The sequence below is a fragment of the Corella eumyota genome, chromosome 6 (assembly GCF_963082875.1).
Source record: "Corella eumyota chromosome 6, kaCorEumy4.1, whole genome shotgun sequence".
Lineage (NCBI taxonomy): Eukaryota > Metazoa > Chordata > Ascidiacea > Phlebobranchia > Corellidae > Corella > Corella eumyota.
The window spans coordinates 9482756-9503039 of NC_137495.1; the positions used below are offsets into that span (position 1 = coordinate 9482756).

Below are 20284 nucleotides of genomic sequence, written 5' to 3' on the forward strand. Positions count from 1 at the left end.
ATGACGTTTTTTAAATTTAAACTGCAAAATTTAGGTAACAAATGTGATTTTTGATCTTTATTCGAGGTAAGTAAATTTAAAATATACTATGATACCTAGCATGACAGATAAAATGAAAACGTTTTCGGTACGTAATTTTTTCAATTTTAATAAGCAAAACACACTGACAATTAAATTTACAAAAAATATAAATATTAAAAAATTAAATTAAAATCTTATAGATTTAATATTTCTATAAATATGTTATACTATTTGTCGAAAAAGATGTCGTAAGTATGTTGCGATTAAAATTAAAAATTTTCTTCGGCAATTTGACTTACAAAATCTAACAACATATTTAGAAAGAGTACGCTATTTAGGCTAACAGCACACTTTGTAATGCAACAGGTCATTGTAAAGTATGAACATGACAATCTAAGAATAAAAAGTTTTAAAAAACTGTTAAAAGTAAATGGGCTCGTCCGGGATTTGAACCCGGGACCTCTCGCACCCAAAGCGAGAATCATACCCCTAGACCAACGAGCCGCTTGTTGTAAAATATTAAATTCAAGCTATTGGAAGTGAATTGTTGCACTTGGTTTGACGACTTGGGTATGAGAAGTTCAGGTCTTCTTTAGGGCAGACCAAGTTTGAAGTTGTTTTTATTTACGTTTTTTTCCATTGAAAAGTATGAACATGACAATCTAAGCATAAAAAGTTTTAAAAAACTGATAAAAGGCTTTGGGCTCGTCCGGGATTTAAACCCGGTCCTCTCGCACCCAAAGCGACAATCATAACCCCAGACCACCAAATCGCTTGATTTCAAATATTAAATTCAACCTATTGCAAGTGAATTGTTGCACTTGGTTGGTCGACTTGGGTGTGAGAAGTTTCGGTCTTATTTAGGGCAGATCAAGTTTTAAGTTGTTTTTATTTACATTTTTTTTCCATAATATTTCTTACAAAATTAAAAAACATATAATTTTTAGTATATAAATATTAAGCCGGTTTCAACGATCGAATTACATCTCCTTCATGGTCAAGGGGTTAGGATTCCTGGCTTTTATCCAAGCGGCCCGGGTTCGATTCCCGTGTAGCATTTTTTTTTCAATTTCGAGGTGCGTTCTGATAATATGATGCATTAAGAATTAGAATTGTTTCTGCATAACGATTAAAGTTAATGTAATTCCGTATTGATCGCGTGATTAGTTTATCCCATATTAATGTTAATCGCACTTTTTGCAATTAAAGAAAAATACTTTTAAAAGGTAATTTGGTTTCGGACATTATACCAAAAAAAAGTCAATATTCAAAATGTCTATCTAATTTAAAACAATTGCAAACCTAAAATTTAAAATTAAATATGGTTTTATTGAATACGTGTTTATACCAGCAGCGTGGTGTAGTGGTAAGAACACTTGCTACACTACCAATAGGTCGTGGGTTCAATCCCCACTGCTCTCATACTGCAGCGACCTTGAGTAAAGCGCTATAAACGGTATCAACTCCTGCCGAGCTAGCAATAATCAGCAGCATAATTACCCGACAATTATAATTTATAATATCCCAATCTGCTAAAAGCAATTCGAGACTGGGTTGGAGTTGCTCATGTTACTTTAAGTTTAGGTCGCGCATTTGATCTTTCCACATCAAGGATAAAGATATATATACAAAAAAAGAAATGCTGTTTTAATATTTAAACGGTAAAAAAATATATATTATAGTATTTTTAACATAAAAAAACGCAATTTACAATTAAGTTGATAAAAAAATGGTCCTTCATTAAAGAAATTGTATACAAGTAAGGTAACAGCCAATAAAAATATAATTACAAAGTGTGTGCACTATTCTTAACAGAACTTCTATTAAAGACAGTATTAAACATCAGTGGTAAAGTTTATGCGTGTCACGCTTGGAGCTTGGTTTGGTTCTTGGCTTATGCAAATATTTTCATATTAACATATCGATTGTTTAATTAAATAAACATTACGCCGGTTTCAACGACAGTAATATATCTCCTACATGGTCTAGGGGTTAGGATTCCTGGCTCTCACCCAGGCGGCCCGGATTCGATTCCCGGTGTAGGAATACTTTGCTCAATTTTGACTAGCGTTTTGACAATATGATGCATACATCTTGTAATTACCTTAAAATGATAACAAATTGAAACTAATTTGGACATTCTTTAAAAGGGTTTATTAATAAAATATTTTATTCTGCTAAATACATTTACTTATAACGACATAACTAATATATTGACTTTTTACGAAGGCGGTATGGCTTAATGGTAAAGCGCCTAGTAAACAGGAGATCCTGGCTTCGTCCCAGAGTAGCGCACATCTTGTTTATAAAATAAATTAAACCGGTGATATTTCTAACAACCATAATGACGTTTTTTAAATTTAAACTGCAAAATTTAGGTAACAAATGTGATTTTTGATCTTTATTCGAGGTAAGTAAATTTAAAATATACTATGATACCTAGCATGACAGATAAAATGAAAACGTTTTCGGTACGTAATTTTTTCAATTTTAATAAGCAAAACACACTGACAATTAAATTTACAAAAAATATAAATATTAAAAAATTAAATTAAAATCTTATAGATTTAATATTTCTATAAATATGTTATACTATTTGTCGAAAAAGATGTCGTAAGTATGTTGCGATTAAAATTAAAAATTTTCTTCGGCAATTTGACTTACAAAATCTAACAACATATTTAGAAAGAGTACGCTATTTAGGCTAACAGCACACTTTGTAATGCAACAGGTCATTGTAAAGTATGAACATGACAATCTAAGAATAAAAAGTTTTAAAAAACTGTTAAAAGTAAATGGGCTCGTCCGGGATTTGAACCCGGGACCTCTCGCACCCAAAGCGAGAATCATACCCCTAGACCAACGAGCCGCTTGTTGTAAAATATTAAATTCAAGCTATTGGAAGTGAATTGTTGCACTTGGTTTGACGACTTGGGTATGAGAAGTTCAGGTCTTCTTTAGGGCAGACCAAGTTTGAAGTTGTTTTTATTTACGTTTTTTTCCATTGAAAAGTATGAACATGACAATCTAAGCATAAAAAGTTTTAAAAAACTGATAAAAGGCTTTGGGCTCGTCCGGGATTTAAACCCGGTCCTCTCGCACCCAAAGCGACAATCATAACCCCAGACCACCAAATCGCTTGATTTCAAATATTAAATTCAACCTATTGCAAGTGAATTGTTGCACTTGGTTGGTCGACTTGGGTGTGAGAAGTTTCGGTCTTATTTAGGGCAGATCAAGTTTTAAGTTGTTTTTATTTACATTTTTTTTCCATAATATTTCTTACAAAATTAAAAAACATATAATTTTTAGTATATAAATATTAAGCCGGTTTCAACGATCGAATTACATCTCCTTCATGGTCAAGGGGTTAGGATTCCTGGCTTTTATCCAAGCGGCCCGGGTTCGATTCCCGTGTAGCATTTTTTTTTCAATTTCGAGGTGCGTTCTGATAATATGATGCATTAAGAATTAGAATTGTTTCTGCATAACGATTAAAGTTAATGTAATTCCGTATTGATCGCGTGATTAGTTTATCCCATATTAATGTTAATCGCACTTTTTGCAATTAAAGAAAAATACTTTTAAAAGGTAATTTGGTTTCGGACATTATACCAAAAAAAAGTCAATATTCAAAATGTCTATCTAATTTAAAACAATTGCAAACCTAAAATTTAAAATTAAATATGGTTTTATTGAATACGTGTTTATACCAGCAGCGTGGTGTAGTGGTAAGAACACTTGCTACACTACCAATAGGTCGTGGGTTCAATCCCCACTGCTCTCATACTGCAGCGACCTTGAGTAAAGCGCTATAAACGGTATCAACTCCTGCCGAGCTAGCAATAATCAGCAGCATAATTACCCGACAATTATAATTTATAATATCCCAATCTGCTAAAAGCAATTCGAGACTGGGTTGGAGTTGCTCATGTTACTTTAAGTTTAGGTCGCGCATTTGATCTTTCCACATCAAGGATAAAGATATATATACAAAAAAAGAAATGCTGTTTTAATATTTAAACGGTAAAAAAATATATATTATAGTATTTTTAACATAAAAAAACGCAATTTACAATTAAGTTGATAAAAAAATGGTCCTTCATTAAAGAAATTGTATACAAGTAAGGTAACAGCCAATAAAAATATAATTACAAAGTGTGTGCACTATTCTTAACAGAACTTCTATTAAAGACAGTATTAAACATCAGTGGTAAAGTTTATGCGTGTCACGCTTGGAGCTTGGTTTGGTTCTTGGCTTATGCAAATATTTTCATATTAACATATCGATTGTTTAATTAAATAAACATTACGCCGGTTTCAACGACAGTAATATATCTCCTACATGGTCTAGGGGTTAGGATTCCTGGCTCTCACCCAGGCGGCCCGGATTCGATTCCCGGTGTAGGAATACTTTGCTCAATTTTGACTAGCGTTTTGACAATATGATGCATACATCTTGTAATTACCTTAAAATGATAACAAATTGAAACTAATTTGGACATTCTTTAAAAGGGTTTATTAATAAAATATTTTATTCTGCTAAATACATTTACTTATAACGACATAACTAATATATTGACTTTTTACGAAGGCGGTATGGCTTAATGGTAAAGCGCCTAGTAAACAGGAGATCCTGGCTTCGTCCCAGAGTAGCGCACATCTTGTTTATAAAATAAATTAAACCGGTGATATTTCTAACAACCATAATGACGTTTTTTAAATTTAAACTGCAAAATTTAGGTAACAAATGTGATTTTTGATCTTTATTCGAGGTAAGTAAATTTAAAATATACTATGATACCTAGCATGACAGATAAAATGAAAACGTTTTCGGTACGTAATTTTTTCAATTTTAATAAGCAAAACACACTGACAATTAAATTTACAAAAAATATAAATATTAAAAAATTAAATTAAAATCTTATAGATTTAATATTTCTATAAATATGTTATACTATTTGTCGAAAAAGATGTCGTAAGTATGTTGCGATTAAAATTAAAAATTTTCTTCGGCAATTTGACTTACAAAATCTAACAACATATTTAGAAAGAGTACGCTATTTAGGCTAACAGCACACTTTGTAATGCAACAGGTCATTGTAAAGTATGAACATGACAATCTAAGAATAAAAAGTTTTAAAAAACTGTTAAAAGTAAATGGGCTCGTCCGGGATTTGAACCCGGGACCTCTCGCACCCAAAGCGAGAATCATACCCCTAGACCAACGAGCCGCTTGTTGTAAAATATTAAATTCAAGCTATTGGAAGTGAATTGTTGCACTTGGTTTGACGACTTGGGTATGAGAAGTTCAGGTCTTCTTTAGGGCAGACCAAGTTTGAAGTTGTTTTTATTTACGTTTTTTTCCATTGAAAAGTATGAACATGACAATCTAAGCATAAAAAGTTTTAAAAAACTGATAAAAGGCTTTGGGCTCGTCCGGGATTTAAACCCGGTCCTCTCGCACCCAAAGCGACAATCATAACCCCAGACCACCAAATCGCTTGATTTCAAATATTAAATTCAACCTATTGCAAGTGAATTGTTGCACTTGGTTGGTCGACTTGGGTGTGAGAAGTTTCGGTCTTATTTAGGGCAGATCAAGTTTTAAGTTGTTTTTATTTACATTTTTTTTCCATAATATTTCTTACAAAATTAAAAAACATATAATTTTTAGTATATAAATATTAAGCCGGTTTCAACGATCGAATTACATCTCCTTCATGGTCAAGGGGTTAGGATTCCTGGCTTTTATCCAAGCGGCCCGGGTTCGATTCCCGTGTAGCATTTTTTTTTCAATTTCGAGGTGCGTTCTGATAATATGATGCATTAAGAATTAGAATTGTTTCTGCATAACGATTAAAGTTAATGTAATTCCGTATTGATCGCGTGATTAGTTTATCCCATATTAATGTTAATCGCACTTTTTGCAATTAAAGAAAAATACTTTTAAAAGGTAATTTGGTTTCGGACATTATACCAAAAAAAAGTCAATATTCAAAATGTCTATCTAATTTAAAACAATTGCAAACCTAAAATTTAAAATTAAATATGGTTTTATTGAATACGTGTTTATACCAGCAGCGTGGTGTAGTGGTAAGAACACTTGCTACACTACCAATAGGTCGTGGGTTCAATCCCCACTGCTCTCATACTGCAGCGACCTTGAGTAAAGCGCTATAAACGGTATCAACTCCTGCCGAGCTAGCAATAATCAGCAGCATAATTACCCGACAATTATAATTTATAATATCCCAATCTGCTAAAAGCAATTCGAGACTGGGTTGGAGTTGCTCATGTTACTTTAAGTTTAGGTCGCGCATTTGATCTTTCCACATCAAGGATAAAGATATATATACAAAAAAAGAAATGCTGTTTTAATATTTAAACGGTAAAAAAATATATATTATAGTATTTTTAACATAAAAAAACGCAATTTACAATTAAGTTGATAAAAAAATGGTCCTTCATTAAAGAAATTGTATACAAGTAAGGTAACAGCCAATAAAAATATAATTACAAAGTGTGTGCACTATTCTTAACAGAACTTCTATTAAAGACAGTATTAAACATCAGTGGTAAAGTTTATGCGTGTCACGCTTGGAGCTTGGTTTGGTTCTTGGCTTATGCAAATATTTTCATATTAACATATCGATTGTTTAATTAAATAAACATTACGCCGGTTTCAACGACAGTAATATATCTCCTACATGGTCTAGGGGTTAGGATTCCTGGCTCTCACCCAGGCGGCCCGGATTCGATTCCCGGTGTAGGAATACTTTGCTCAATTTTGACTAGCGTTTTGACAATATGATGCATACATCTTGTAATTACCTTAAAATGATAACAAATTGAAACTAATTTGGACATTCTTTAAAAGGGTTTATTAATAAAATATTTTATTCTGCTAAATACATTTACTTATAACGACATAACTAATATATTGACTTTTTACGAAGGCGGTATGGCTTAATGGTAAAGCGCCTAGTAAACAGGAGATCCTGGCTTCGTCCCAGAGTAGCGCACATCTTGTTTATAAAATAAATTAAACCGGTGATATTTCTAACAACCATAATGACGTTTTTTAAATTTAAACTGCAAAATTTAGGTAACAAATGTGATTTTTGATCTTTATTCGAGGTAAGTAAATTTAAAATATACTATGATACCTAGCATGACAGATAAAATGAAAACGTTTTCGGTACGTAATTTTTTCAATTTTAATAAGCAAAACACACTGACAATTAAATTTACAAAAAATATAAATATTAAAAAATTAAATTAAAATCTTATAGATTTAATATTTCTATAAATATGTTATACTATTTGTCGAAAAAGATGTCGTAAGTATGTTGCGATTAAAATTAAAAATTTTCTTCGGCAATTTGACTTACAAAATCTAACAACATATTTAGAAAGAGTACGCTATTTAGGCTAACAGCACACTTTGTAATGCAACAGGTCATTGTAAAGTATGAACATGACAATCTAAGCATAAAAAGTTTTAAAAAACTGTTAAAAGTAAATGGGCTCGTCCGGGATTTGAACCCGGGAGCTCTCGCACCCAAAGCGAGAATCATACCCCTAGACCAACGAGCCGCTTGTTGTAAAATATTAAATTCAAGCTATTGGAAGTGAATTGTTGCACTTGGTTTGACGACTTGGGTATGAGAAGTTCAGGTCTTCTTTAGGGCAGACCAAGTTTGAAGTTGTTTTTATTTACGTTTTTTTCCATTGAAAAGTATGAACATGACAATCTAAGCATAAAAAGTTTTAAAAAACTGATAAAAGGCTTTGGGCTCGTCCGGGATTTAAACCCGGTCCTCTCGCACCCAAAGCGACAATCATAACCCCAGACCACCAAATCGCTTGATTTCAAATATTAAATTCAACCTATTGCAAGTGAATTGTTGCACTTGGTTGGTCGACTTGGGTGTGAGAAGTTTAGGTCTTATTCAGGGCAGAACAAGTTTTAAGTTGTTTTTATTTACATTTTTTTTCCATAATATTTCTTACAAAATTAAAAAACATGTCATTTTTGGTATATAAATATTAAGCCGGTTTCAACCATCGAATTACATCTCCTTCATGGTCAAGGGGTTAGGATTCCTGGCTTTTGTCCAAGCGGCCCGGGTTCGATTCCCGGTGTAGCATTTTTTTCAATTTCGAGGTGCGTTCTGATAATATGATGCATTAAGAATTAGAATTGTTTCTGCATAACGATTAAAGTTAATGTAATTCCGTATTGATCGCGTGATTAGTTTATCCCATATTAATGTTAATCGCACTTTTTGCAATTAAAGAAAAATACTTTTAAAAGGTAATTTGGTTTCGGACATTATACCAAAAAAAAAGTCAATATTCAAAATGTCTATCTAATTTAAAACAATTGCAAACTTAAAATTTAAAATTAAATATGGTTTTATTGAATACGTGTTTATACCAGCAGCGTGGTGTAGTGGTAAGAACACTTGCTACACTACCAATAGGTCGTGGGTTCAATCCCCACTGCTCTCATACTGCAGCGACCTTGAGTAAAGCGCTATAAACGGTATCAACTCCTGCCGAGCTAGCAATAATCAGCAGCATAATTACCCGACAATTATAATTTATAATATCCCAATCTGCTAAAAGCAATTCGAGACTGGGTTGGAGTTGCTCATGTTACTTTAAGTTTAGGTCGCGCATTTGATCTTTCCACATCAAGGATAAAGATATATATACAAAAAAAGAAATGCTGTTTTAATATTTAAACGGTAAAAAAATATATATTATAGTATTTTTAACATAAAAAAACGCAATTTACAATAAAGTTGATAAAAAAATGGTCCTTCATTAAAGAAATTGTATACAAGTAAGGTAACAGCCAATAAAAATATAATTACAAAGTGTGTGCACTATTCTTAACAGAACTTATATTAAAGACAGTATCAAACATCAGTGGTAAAGTTTATGCGTGTCACGCTTGGAGCTTGGTTTGGTTCTTGGCTTATGCAAATATTTTCATATTAACATATCGATTGTTTAATTAAATAAACATTACGCCGGTTTCAACGACAGTAATATATCTCCTACATGGTCTAGGGGTTAGGATTCCTGGCTCTCACCCAGGCGGCCCGGGTTCGATTCCCGGTGTAGGAATACTTTGCTCAATTTTGACTAGAGTTTTGACAATATGATGTATATATCTTTTAATTACCTTAAAATGATAACAAATTGAAATTAATTTGGACATTCTTTAAAAGGGTTTATTAATAAAATAATTTATTTTGCTAAATACATTTACTTATAACGACATAACTAATATATTGACTTTTTACGAAGGCGGTATGGCTTAATGGTAAAGCGCCTAGTAAACAGGAGATCCTGGCTTCGTCCCAGAGTAGCGCACATCTTGTTTATAAAATAAATTAAACCGGTGATATTTCTAACAACCATAATGACGTTTTTTAAATTTAAACTGCAAAATTTAGGTAACAAATGTGATTTTTGATCTTTATTCGAGGTAAGTAAATTTAAAATATACTATGATACCTAGCATGACAGATAAAATGAAAACGTTTTCGGTACGTAATTTTTTCAATTTTAATAAGCAAAACACACTGACAATTAAATTTACAAAAAATATAAATATTAAAAAATTAAATTAAAATCTTATAGATTTAATATTTCTATAAATATGTTATACTATTTGTCGAAAAAGATGTCGTAAGTATGTTGCGATTAAAATTAAAAATTTTCTTCGGCAATTTGACTTACAAAATCTAACAACATATTTAGAAAGAGTACGCTATTTAGGCTAACAGCACACTTTGTAATGCAACAGGTCATTGTAAAGTATGAACATGACAATCTAAGCATAAAAAGTTTTAAAAAACTGTTAAAAGTAAATGGGCTCGTCCGGGATTTGAACCCGGGACCTGTCGCACCCAAAGCGAGAATCATACCCCTAGACCAACGAGCCGCTTGTTGTAAAATATTAAATTCAAGCTATTGGAAGTGAATTGTTGCACTTGGTTTGACGACTTGGGTATGAGAAGTTCAGGTCTTTTGCAAGTGAATTGTTGCACTTGGTTGGTCGACTTGGGTGTGAGAAGTTTCGGTCTTATTTAGGGCAGATCAAGTTTTAAGTTGATTTTATTTACATTTTTTCTCCATAATATTTCTTACAAAATTAAAAAACATGTAATTTTTAGTATATAAATATTAAGCTGGTTTCAACGATCGAATTACATCTCCTTCATGGTCAAGCGGTTAGGATTCCTGGCTTTTATCCAAGCGGCCCGGGTTCGATTCCCGGTGTAGCAATTTTTTTCAATTTCGAGGTGCGTTCTGATAATACGATGCATTAAAAATTAGAATTGTTTCTGCATAACGATTAAAGTTAATGTAATTCCGTATTGATCGCGTGATTAGTTTATCCTATATTAATGTTAATCGCACTTTTTGCAATTAAAGAAAAATACTTTTAAAAGGTAATTTGGTTTCGGACATTATACCAAAAAAAAGTCAATATTCAAAATGTCTATCTAATTTAAAACAATTGCAAACCTAAAATTTAAAATTAAATATGGTTTTATTGAATACGTGTTTATACCAGCAGCGTGGTGTAGTGGTAAGAACACTTGCTACACTACCAATAGGTCGTGGGTTCAATCCCCACTGCTCTCATACTGCAGCGACCTTGAGTAAAGCGCTATAAACGGTATCAACTCCTGCCGAGCTAGCAATAATCAGCAGCATAATTACCCGACAATTATAATTTATAATATCCCAATCTGCTAAAAGCAATTCAAGACTGGGTTGGAGTTGCTCATGTTACTTTAAGTTTAGGTCGCGCATTTGATCTTTCCACATCAAGGATAAAGATATATATACAAAAAAAGAAATGCTGTTTTAATATTTAAACGTTAAAAAAATATATATTATAGTATTTTTAACATAAAAATACGCAATTTACAATAAAGTTGATAAAAAATAGTCCTTCATTAAAGAAATTGTATACAAGTAAGGTAACAGCCAATAAAAATATAATTACAAAGTGTGTGCACTATTCTTAACAGAAGTTATATTAAAGACAGTATCAAACATCAGTGGTAAAGTTTATGCGTGTCACGCTGGGAGCTTGGTTTGGTTCTTGGCTGATGCAAATATTTTCATATTAACATATCGATTGTATAATTAAATAAACATTACGCCGGTTTCAACGACAGTAATAAATCTCCTACATGGTCTAGGGGTTAGAATTCCTGGCTCTCACCCAGGCGGCCCGGATTCGATTCCCGGTGTAGGAATACTTTGCTCAATTTTGACTAGAGTTTTGACAATATGATGCATATATCTTGTAATTACCTTAAAATGATAACAAATTGAAATTAATTTGGACATTCTTTAAAAGGGTTTATTAATAAAATAATTTATTCTGCTAAATACATTTACTTATAACGACATAACTTATATATTGGCTTTTTTCGAAGGCGGTATGGCTTAATGGTAAAGCGCCTAGTAAACAGGAGATCCTGGCTTCGTCCCAGAGTAGCGCACATCTTGTTTATAAAATAAATTAAACCGGTGATATTTCTAACAACCATAATGACGTTTTTTAAATTTAAACTGCAAAATTTAGGTAACAAATGTGATTTTTGATCTTTATTCGAGGTAAGTAAATTTAGAATATACTATGATACCTAGCATGACAAATAAAATAAAAACGTTTTCGGTACGTAATTTTTTCAATTTTAATAAGCAAAACACACTGATAATTAAATTTACAAAAAATATGAATTTAAAAAAATTAAATTAAAATCTTATAGATTTAAGATTTCTATAAATATGTTATACTATTTGTCGAAAAAGATGTCGTAAGTATGTTGCGATTAAAATTAAAAATTTTCTTCGGCAATTTGACTTACAAAATCTAACAACATATTTAGAAAGAGTACGCTATTTAGGCTTACAGCACACTTTGTATTGCAACAGGTCATTGAAAAGTATGAACATGACAATCTAAGCATAAAAAGTTTTAAAAAACTGATAAAAGGCTTTGGGCTCGTCCGGGATTTAAACCCGGTCCTCTCGCACCCAAAGCGACAATCATAACCCCAGACCACCAAATCGCTTGATTTCAAATATTAAATTCAACCTATTGCAAGTGAATTGTTGCACTTGGTTTGACGACTTGGGTATGAGAAGTTCAGGTCTTCTTAGGGCAGATCAAGTTTTAAGTTGATTTTATTTACGTTTTTTTCCATTGAAAAGTATGAACATGACAATCTAAGCATAAAAAGTTTTAAAAAACTGATAAAAGGCTTTGGGCTCGTCCGGGATTTAAACCCGGTCCTCTCGCACCCAAAGCGACAATCATAACCCCAGACCACCAAATCGCTTGATTTCAAATATTAAATTCAACCTATTGCAAGTGAATTGTTGCACTTGGTTGGTCGACTTGGGTGTGAGAAGTTTAGGTCTTATTCAGGGCAGAACAAGTTTTAAGTTGTTTTTATTTACATTTTTTTTCCATAATATTTCTTACAAAATTAAAAAACATGTAATTTTTGGTATATAAATATTAAGCCGGTTTCAACCATCGAATTACATGTCCTTCATGGTCAAGGGGTTAGGATTCCTGGCTTTTGTCCAAGCGGCCCGGGTTCGATTCCCGGTGTAGCATTTTTTTTCAATTTCGAGGTGCGTTCTGATAATATGATGCATTAAGAATTAGAATTGTTTCTGCATAACGATTAAAGTTAATGTAATTCCGTATTGATCGCGTGATTAGTTTATCCCATATTAATGTTAATCGCACTTTTTGCAATTAAAGAAAAATACTTTTAAAAGGTAATTTGGTTTCGGACATTATACCAAAAAAAAAGTCAATATTCAAAATGTCTATCTAATTTAAAACAATTGCAAACCTAAAATTAAATATGGTTTTATTGAATACGTGTTTATACCAGCAGCGTGGTGTAGTGGTAAGAACACTTGCTACACTACCAATAGGTCGTGGGTTCAATCCCCACTGCTCTCATACTGCAGCGACCTTGAGTAAAGCGCTATAAACGGTATCAACTCCTGCCGAGCTAGCAATAATCAGCAGCATAATTACCCGACAATTATAATTTATAATATCCCAATCTGCTAAAAGCAATTCGAGACTGGGTTGGAGTTGCTCATGTTACTTTAAGTTTAGGTCGCGCATTTGATCTTTCCACATCAAGGATAAAGATATATATACAAAAAAAGAAATGCTGTTTTAATATTTAAACGGTAAAAAAATATATATTATAGTATTTTTAACATAAAAAAACGCAATTTACAATAAAGTTGATAAAAAAATGGTCCTTCATTAAAGAAATTGTATACAAGTAAGGTAACAGCCAATAAAAATATAATTACAAAGTGTGTGCACTATTCTTAACAGAACTTATATTAAAGACAGTATCAAACATCAGTGGTAAAGTTTATGCGTGTCACGCTTGGAGCTTGGTTTGGTTCTTGGCTTATGCAAATATTTTCATATTAACATATCGATTGTTTAATTAAATAAACATTACGCCGGTTTCAACGACAGTAATATATCTCCTACATGGTCTAGGGGTTAGGATTCCTGGCTCTCACCCAGGCGGCCCGGGTTCGATTCCCGGTGTAGGAATACTTTGCTCAATTTTGACTAGAGTTTTGACAATATGATGTATATATCTTTTAATTACCTTAAAATGATAACAAATTGAAATTAATTTGGACATTCTTTAAAAGGGTTTATTAATAAAATAATTTATTTTGCTAAATACGTTTACTTATAACGACATAACTAATATATTGACTTTTTACGAAGGCGGTATGGCTTAATGGTAAAGCGCCTAGTAAACAGGAGATCCTGGCTTCGTCCCAGAGTAGCGCACATCTTGTTTATAAAATAAATTAAACCGGTGATATTTCTAACAACCATAATGACGTTTTTTAAATTTAAACTGCAAAATTTAGGTAACAAATGTGATTTTTGATCTTTATTCGAGGTAAGTAAATTTAAAATATACTATGATACCTAGCATGACAGATAAAATGAAAACGTTTTCGGTACGTAATTTTTTCAATTTTAATAAGCAAAACACACTGACAATTAAATTTACAAAAAATATAAATATTAAAAAATTAAATTAAAATCTTATAGATTTAATATTTCTATAAATATGTTATACTATTTGTCGAAAAAGATGTCGTAAGTATGTTGCGATTAAAATTAAAAATTTTCTTCGGCAATTTGACTTACAAAATCTAACAACATATTTAGAAAGAGTACGCTATTTAGGCTAACAGCACACTTTGTAATGCAACAGGTCATTGTAAAGTATGAACATGACAATCTAAGAATAAAAAGTTTTAAAAAACTGTTAAAAGTAAATGGGCTCGTCCGGGATTTGAACCCGGGACCTCTCGCACCCAAAGCGAGAATCATACCCCTAGACCAACGAGCCGCTTGTTGTAAAATATTAAATTCAAGCTATTGGAAGTGAATTGTTGCACTTGGTTTGACGACTTGGGTATGAGAAGTTCAGGTCTTCTTTAGGGCAGACCAAGTTTGAAGTTGTTTTTATCTACGTTTTTTTCCATTGAAAAGTATGAACATGACAATCTAAGCATAAAAAGTTTTAAAAAACTGATAAAAGGCTTTGGGCTCGTCCGGGATTTAAACCCGGTCCTCTCGCACCCAAAGCGACAATCATAACCCCAGACCACCAAATCGCTTGATTTCAAATATTAAATTCAACCTATTGCAAGTGAATTGTTGCACTTGGTTGGTCGACTTGGGTGTGAGAAGTTTCGGTCTTATTTAGGGCAGATCAAGTTTTAAGTTGATTTTATTTACATTTTTTCTCCATAATATTTCTTACAAAATTAAAAAACATGTAATTTTTAGTATATAAATATTAAGCCGGTTTCAACGATCGAATTACATCTCCTTCATGGTCAAGCGGTTAGGATTCCTGGCTTTTATTCAAGCGGCCCGGGTTCGATTCCCGGTGTAGCAATTTTTTTCAATTTCGAGGTGCGTTCTGATAATACGATGCATTAAAAATTAGAATTGTTTCTGCATAACGATTAAAGTTAATGTAATTCCGTATTGATCGCGTGATTAGTTTATCCCATATTAATGTTAATCGCACTTTTTGCAATTAAAGAAAAATACTTTTAAAAGGTAATTTGGTTTCGGACATTATACCAAAAAAAAAGTCAATATTCAAAATGTCTATCTAATTTAAAACAATTGCAAACCTAAAATTAAATATGGTTTTATTGAATACGTGTTTATACCAGCAGCGTGGTGTAGTGGTAAGAACACTTGCTACACTACCAATAGGTCGTGGGTTCAATCCCCACTGCTCTCATACTGCAGCGACCTTGAGTAAAGCGCTATAAACGGTATCAACTCCTGCCGAGCTAGCAATAATCAGCAGCATAATTACCCGACAATTATAATTTATAATATCCCAATCTGCTAAAAGCAATTCGAGACTGGGTTGGAGTTGCTCATGTTACTTTAAGTTTAGGTCGCGCATTTGATCTTTCCACATCAAGGATAAAGATATATATACAAAAAAAGAAATGCTGTTTTAATATTTAAACGTTAAAAAAATATATATTATAGTATTTTTAACATAAAAAAACGCAATTTACAATAAAGTTGATAAAAAAATGGTCCTTCATTAAAGAAATTGTATACAAGTAAGGTAACAGCCAATAAAAATATAATTACAAAGTGTGTGCACTATTCTTAACAGAACTTATATTAAAGACAGTATCAAACATCAGTGGTAAAGTTTATGCGTGTCACGCTTGGAGCTTGGTTTGGTTCTTGGCTTATGCAAATATTTTCATATTAACATATCGATTGTTTAATTAAATAAACATTACGCCGGTTTCAACGACAGTAATATATCTCCTACATGGTCTAGGGGTTAGGATTCCTGGCTCTCACCCAGGCGGCCCGGGTTCGATTCCCGGTGTAGGAATACTTTGCTCAATTTTGACTAGAGTTTTGACAATATGATGTATATATCTTTTAATTACCTTAAAATGATAACAAATTGAAATTAATTTGGACATTCTTTAAAAGGGTTTATTAATAAAATAATTTATTTTGCTAAATACATTTACTTATAACGACATAACTAATATATTGACTTTTTACGAAGGCGGTATGGCTTAATGGTAAAGCGCCTAGTAAACAGGAGATCCTGGCTTCGTCCCAGAGTAGCGCACATCTTGTTTATAAAATAAATTAAACCGGTGATATTTCTAACAACCATAATGACGTTTTTTAAATTTAAACTGCAAAATTTAGGTAACAAATGTGATTTTTGATCTTTATTCGAGGTAAGTAAATTTAAAATATACTATGATACCTAGCATGACAGATAAAATGAAAACGTTTTCGGTACGTAATTTTTTCAATTTTAATAAGCAAAACACACTGACAATTAAATTTACAAAAAATATAAATATTAAAAAATTAAATTAAAATCTTATAGATTTAATATTTCTATAAATATGTTATACTATTTGTCGAAAAAGATGTCGTAAGTATGTTGCGATTAAAATTAAAAATTTTCTTCGGCAATTTGACTTACAAAATCTAACAACATATTTAGAAAGAGTACGCTATTTAGGCTAACAGCACACTTTGTAATGCAACAGGTCATTGTAAAGTATGAACATGACAATCTAAGAATAAAAAGTTTTAAAAAACTGTTAAAAGTAAATGGGCTCGTCCGGGATTTGAACCCGGGACCTCTCGCACCCAAAGCGAGAATCATACCCCTAGACCAACGAGCCGCTTGTTGTAAAATATTAAATTCAAGCTATTGGAAGTGAATTGTTGCACTTGGTTTGACGACTTGGGTATGAGAAGTTCAGGTCTTCTTTAGGGCAGACCAAGTTTGAAGTTGTTTTTATCTACGTTTTTTTCCATTGAAAAGTATGAACATGACAATCTAAGCATAAAAAGTTTTAAAAAACTGATAAAAGGCTTTGGGCTCGTCCGGGATTTAAACCCGGTCCTCTCGCACCCAAAGCGACAATCATAACCCCAGACCACCAAATCGCTTGATTTCAAATATTAAATTCAACCTATTGCAAGTGAATTGTTGCACTTGGTTGGTCGACTTGGGTGTGAGAAGTTTCGGTCTTATTTAGGGCAGATCAAGTTTTAAGTTGATTTTATTTACATTTTTTCTCCATAATATTTCTTACAAAATTAAAAAACATGTAATTTTTAGTATATAAATATTAAGCCGGTTTCAACGATCGAATTACATCTCCTTCATGGTCAAGCGGTTAGGATTCCTGGCTTTTATCCAAGCGGCCCGGGTTCGATTCCCGGTGTAGCAATTTTTTTCAATTTCGAGGTGCGTTCTGATAATACGATGCATTAAAAATTAGAATTGTTTCTGCATAACGATTAAAGTTAATGTAATTCCGTATTGATCGCGTGATTAGTTTATCCCATATTAATGTTAATCGCACTTTTTGCAATTAAAGAAAAATACTTTTAAAAGGTAATTTGGTTTCGGACATTATACCAAAAAAAAAGTCAATATTCAAAATGTCTATCTAATTTAAAACAATTGCAAACCTAAAATTAAATATGGTTTTATTGAATACGTGTTTATACCAGCAGCGTGGTGTAGTGGTAAGAACACTTGCTACACTACCAATAGGTCGTGGGTTCAATCCCCACTGCTCTCATACTGCAGCGACCTTGAGTAAAGCGCTATAAACGGTATCAACTCCTGCCGAGCTAGCAATAATCAGCAGCATAATTACCCGACAATTATAATTTATAATATCCCAATCTGCTAAAAGCAATTCGAGACTGGGTTGGAGTTGCTCATGTTACTTTAAGTTTAGGTCGCGCATTTGATCTTTCCACATCAAGGATAAAGATATATATACAAAAAAAGAAATGCTGTTTTAATATTTAAACGGTAAAAAAATATATATTATAGTATTTTTAACATAAAAAAACGCAATTTACAATAAAGTTGATAAAAAAATGGTCCTTCATTAAAGAAATTGTATACAAGTAAGGTAACAGCCAATAAAAATATAATTACAAAGTGTGTGCACTATTCTTAACAGAACTTATATTAAAGACAGTATCAAACATCAGTGGTAAAGTTTATGCGTGTCACGCTTGGAGCTTGGTTTGGTTCTTGGCTTATGCAAATATTTTCATATTAACATATCGATTGTTTAATTAAATAAACATTACGCCGGTTTCAACGACAGTAATATATCTCCTACATGGTCTAGGGGTTAGGATTCCTGGCTCTCACCCAGGCGGCCCGGGTTCGATTCCCGGTGTAGGAATACTTTGCTCAATTTTGACTAGAGTTTTGACAATATGATGTATATATCTTTTAATTACCTTAAAATGATAACAAATTGAAATTAATTTGGACATTCTTTAAAAGGGTTTATTAATAAAATAATTTATTTTGCTAAATACATTTACTTATAACGACATAACTAATATATTGACTTTTTACGAAGGCGGTATGGCTTAATGGTAAAGCGCCTAGTAAACAGGAGATCCTGGCTTCGTCCCAGAGTAGCGCACATCTTGTTTATAAAATAAATTAAACCGGTGATATTTCTAACAACCATAATGACGTTTTTTAAATTTAAACTGCAAAATTTAGGTAACAAATGTGATTTTTGATCTTTATTCGAGGTAAGTAAATTTAAAATATACTATGATACCTAGCATGACAGATAAAATGAAAACGTTTTCGGTACGTAATTTTTTCAATTTTAATAAGCAAAACACACTGACAATTAAATTTACAAAAAATATAAATATTAAAAAATTAAATTAAAATCTTATAGATTTAATATTTCTATAAATATGTTATACTATTTGTCGAAAAAGATGTCGTAAGTATGTTGCGATTAAAATTAAAAATTTTCTTCGGCAATTTGACTTACAAAATCTAACAACATATTTAGAAAGAGTACGCTATTTAGGCTAACAGCACACTTTGTAATGCAACAGGTCATTGTAAAGTATGAACATGACAATCTAAGAATAAAAAGTTTTAAAAAACTGTTAAAAGTAAATGGGCTCGTCCGGGATTTGAACCCGGGACCTCTCGCACCCAAAGCGAGAATCATACCCCTAGACCAACGAGCCGCTTGTTGTAAAATATTAAATTCAAGCTATTGGAAGTGAATTGTTGCACTTGGTTTGACGACTTGGGTATGAGAAGTTCAGGTCTTCTTTAGGGCAGACCAAGTTTGAAGTTGTTTTTATTTACGTTTTTTTCCATTGAAAAGTATGAACATGACAATCTAAGCATAAAAAGTTTTAAAAAACTGATAAAAGGCTTTGGGCTCGTCCGGGATTTAAACCCGGTCCTCTCGCACCCAAAGCGACAATCATAACCCCAGACCACCAAATCGCTTGATTTCAAATATTAAATTCAACCTATTGCAAGTGAATTGTTGCACTTGGTTGGTCGACTTGGGTGTGAGAAGTTTCGGTCTTATTTAGGGCAGATCAAGTTTTAAGTTGATTTTATTTACATTTTTTCTCCATAATATTTCTTACAAAATTAAAAAACATGTAATTTTTAGTATATAAATATTAAGCCGGTTTCAACGATCGAATTACATCTCCTTCATGGTCAAGCGGTTAGGATTCCTGGCTTTTATCCAAGCGGCCCGGGTTCGATTCCCGGTGTAGCAATTTTTTTCAATTTCGAGGTGCGTTCTGATAATACGATGCATTAAAAATTAGAATTGTTTCTGCATAACGATTAAAGTTAATGTAATTCTGTATTGATCGCGTGATTAGTTTATCCCATATTAATGTTAATCGCACTTTTTGCAATTAAAGAAAAATACTTTTAAAAGGTAATTTGGTTTCGGACATTATACCAAAAAAAAAGTCAATATTCAAAATGTCTATCTAATTTAAAACAATTGCAAACCTAAAATTAAATATGGTTTTATTGAATACGTGTTTATACCAGCAGCGTGGTGTAGTGGTAAGAACACTTGCTACACTACCAATAGGTCGTGGGTTCAATCCCCACTGCTCTCATACTGCAGCGACCTTGAGTAAAGCGCTATAAACGGTATCAACTCCTGCCGAGCTAGCAATAATCAGCAGCATAATTACCCGACAATTATAATTTATAATATCCCAATCTGCTAAAAGCAATTCGAGACTGGGTTGGAGTTGCTCATGTTACTTTAAGTT

General features: G+C 32.3%; 16 non-coding genes across 16 annotated transcripts; 8 read left to right on the forward strand and 8 right to left on the reverse strand.

The window, feature by feature from the left end:
- Window positions 1–453: 453 nt before the first annotated feature.
- Trnap-ugg (transfer RNA proline (anticodon UGG)) lies at window positions 454–525 on the reverse strand. Its single transcript has one exon. It is a non-coding gene; the product is annotated as a tRNA-Pro (tRNA).
- A 1470-nt stretch (window positions 526–1995) lies between these two features.
- Window positions 1996–2067, forward strand: Trnae-cuc (transfer RNA glutamic acid (anticodon CUC)). The gene has a single exon. It is a non-coding gene; the product is annotated as a tRNA-Glu (tRNA).
- A 751-nt stretch (window positions 2068–2818) lies between these two features.
- On the reverse strand, window positions 2819–2890 carry Trnap-ugg (transfer RNA proline (anticodon UGG)). Its single transcript has one exon. It is a non-coding gene; the product is annotated as a tRNA-Pro (tRNA).
- Window positions 2891–4360: 1470 nt separating this feature from the next.
- Trnae-cuc (transfer RNA glutamic acid (anticodon CUC)) lies at window positions 4361–4432 on the forward strand. Its single transcript has one exon. It is a non-coding gene; the product is annotated as a tRNA-Glu (tRNA).
- Window positions 4433–5183: 751 nt separating this feature from the next.
- Window positions 5184–5255, reverse strand: Trnap-ugg (transfer RNA proline (anticodon UGG)). Its single transcript has one exon. It is a non-coding gene; the product is annotated as a tRNA-Pro (tRNA).
- Window positions 5256–6725: 1470 nt separating this feature from the next.
- Trnae-cuc (transfer RNA glutamic acid (anticodon CUC)) lies at window positions 6726–6797 on the forward strand. Its single transcript has one exon. It is a non-coding gene; the product is annotated as a tRNA-Glu (tRNA).
- A 751-nt stretch (window positions 6798–7548) lies between these two features.
- Window positions 7549–7620, reverse strand: Trnap-ugg (transfer RNA proline (anticodon UGG)). The gene has a single exon. It is a non-coding gene; the product is annotated as a tRNA-Pro (tRNA).
- Window positions 7621–9090: 1470 nt separating this feature from the next.
- On the forward strand, window positions 9091–9162 carry Trnae-cuc (transfer RNA glutamic acid (anticodon CUC)). Its single transcript has one exon. It is a non-coding gene; the product is annotated as a tRNA-Glu (tRNA).
- A 751-nt stretch (window positions 9163–9913) lies between these two features.
- Window positions 9914–9985, reverse strand: Trnap-ugg (transfer RNA proline (anticodon UGG)). The gene has a single exon. It is a non-coding gene; the product is annotated as a tRNA-Pro (tRNA).
- A 1258-nt stretch (window positions 9986–11243) lies between these two features.
- On the forward strand, window positions 11244–11315 carry Trnae-cuc (transfer RNA glutamic acid (anticodon CUC)). Its single transcript has one exon. It is a non-coding gene; the product is annotated as a tRNA-Glu (tRNA).
- A 2285-nt stretch (window positions 11316–13600) lies between these two features.
- Trnae-cuc (transfer RNA glutamic acid (anticodon CUC)) lies at window positions 13601–13672 on the forward strand. The gene has a single exon. It is a non-coding gene; the product is annotated as a tRNA-Glu (tRNA).
- Window positions 13673–14423: 751 nt separating this feature from the next.
- Window positions 14424–14495, reverse strand: Trnap-ugg (transfer RNA proline (anticodon UGG)). The gene has a single exon. It is a non-coding gene; the product is annotated as a tRNA-Pro (tRNA).
- A 1464-nt stretch (window positions 14496–15959) lies between these two features.
- Trnae-cuc (transfer RNA glutamic acid (anticodon CUC)) lies at window positions 15960–16031 on the forward strand. Its single transcript has one exon. It is a non-coding gene; the product is annotated as a tRNA-Glu (tRNA).
- Window positions 16032–16782: 751 nt separating this feature from the next.
- Window positions 16783–16854, reverse strand: Trnap-ugg (transfer RNA proline (anticodon UGG)). Its single transcript has one exon. It is a non-coding gene; the product is annotated as a tRNA-Pro (tRNA).
- Window positions 16855–18318: 1464 nt separating this feature from the next.
- On the forward strand, window positions 18319–18390 carry Trnae-cuc (transfer RNA glutamic acid (anticodon CUC)). The gene has a single exon. It is a non-coding gene; the product is annotated as a tRNA-Glu (tRNA).
- Window positions 18391–19141: 751 nt separating this feature from the next.
- On the reverse strand, window positions 19142–19213 carry Trnap-ugg (transfer RNA proline (anticodon UGG)). The gene has a single exon. It is a non-coding gene; the product is annotated as a tRNA-Pro (tRNA).
- Between the last annotated feature and the right edge of the window lie 1071 nt (window positions 19214–20284).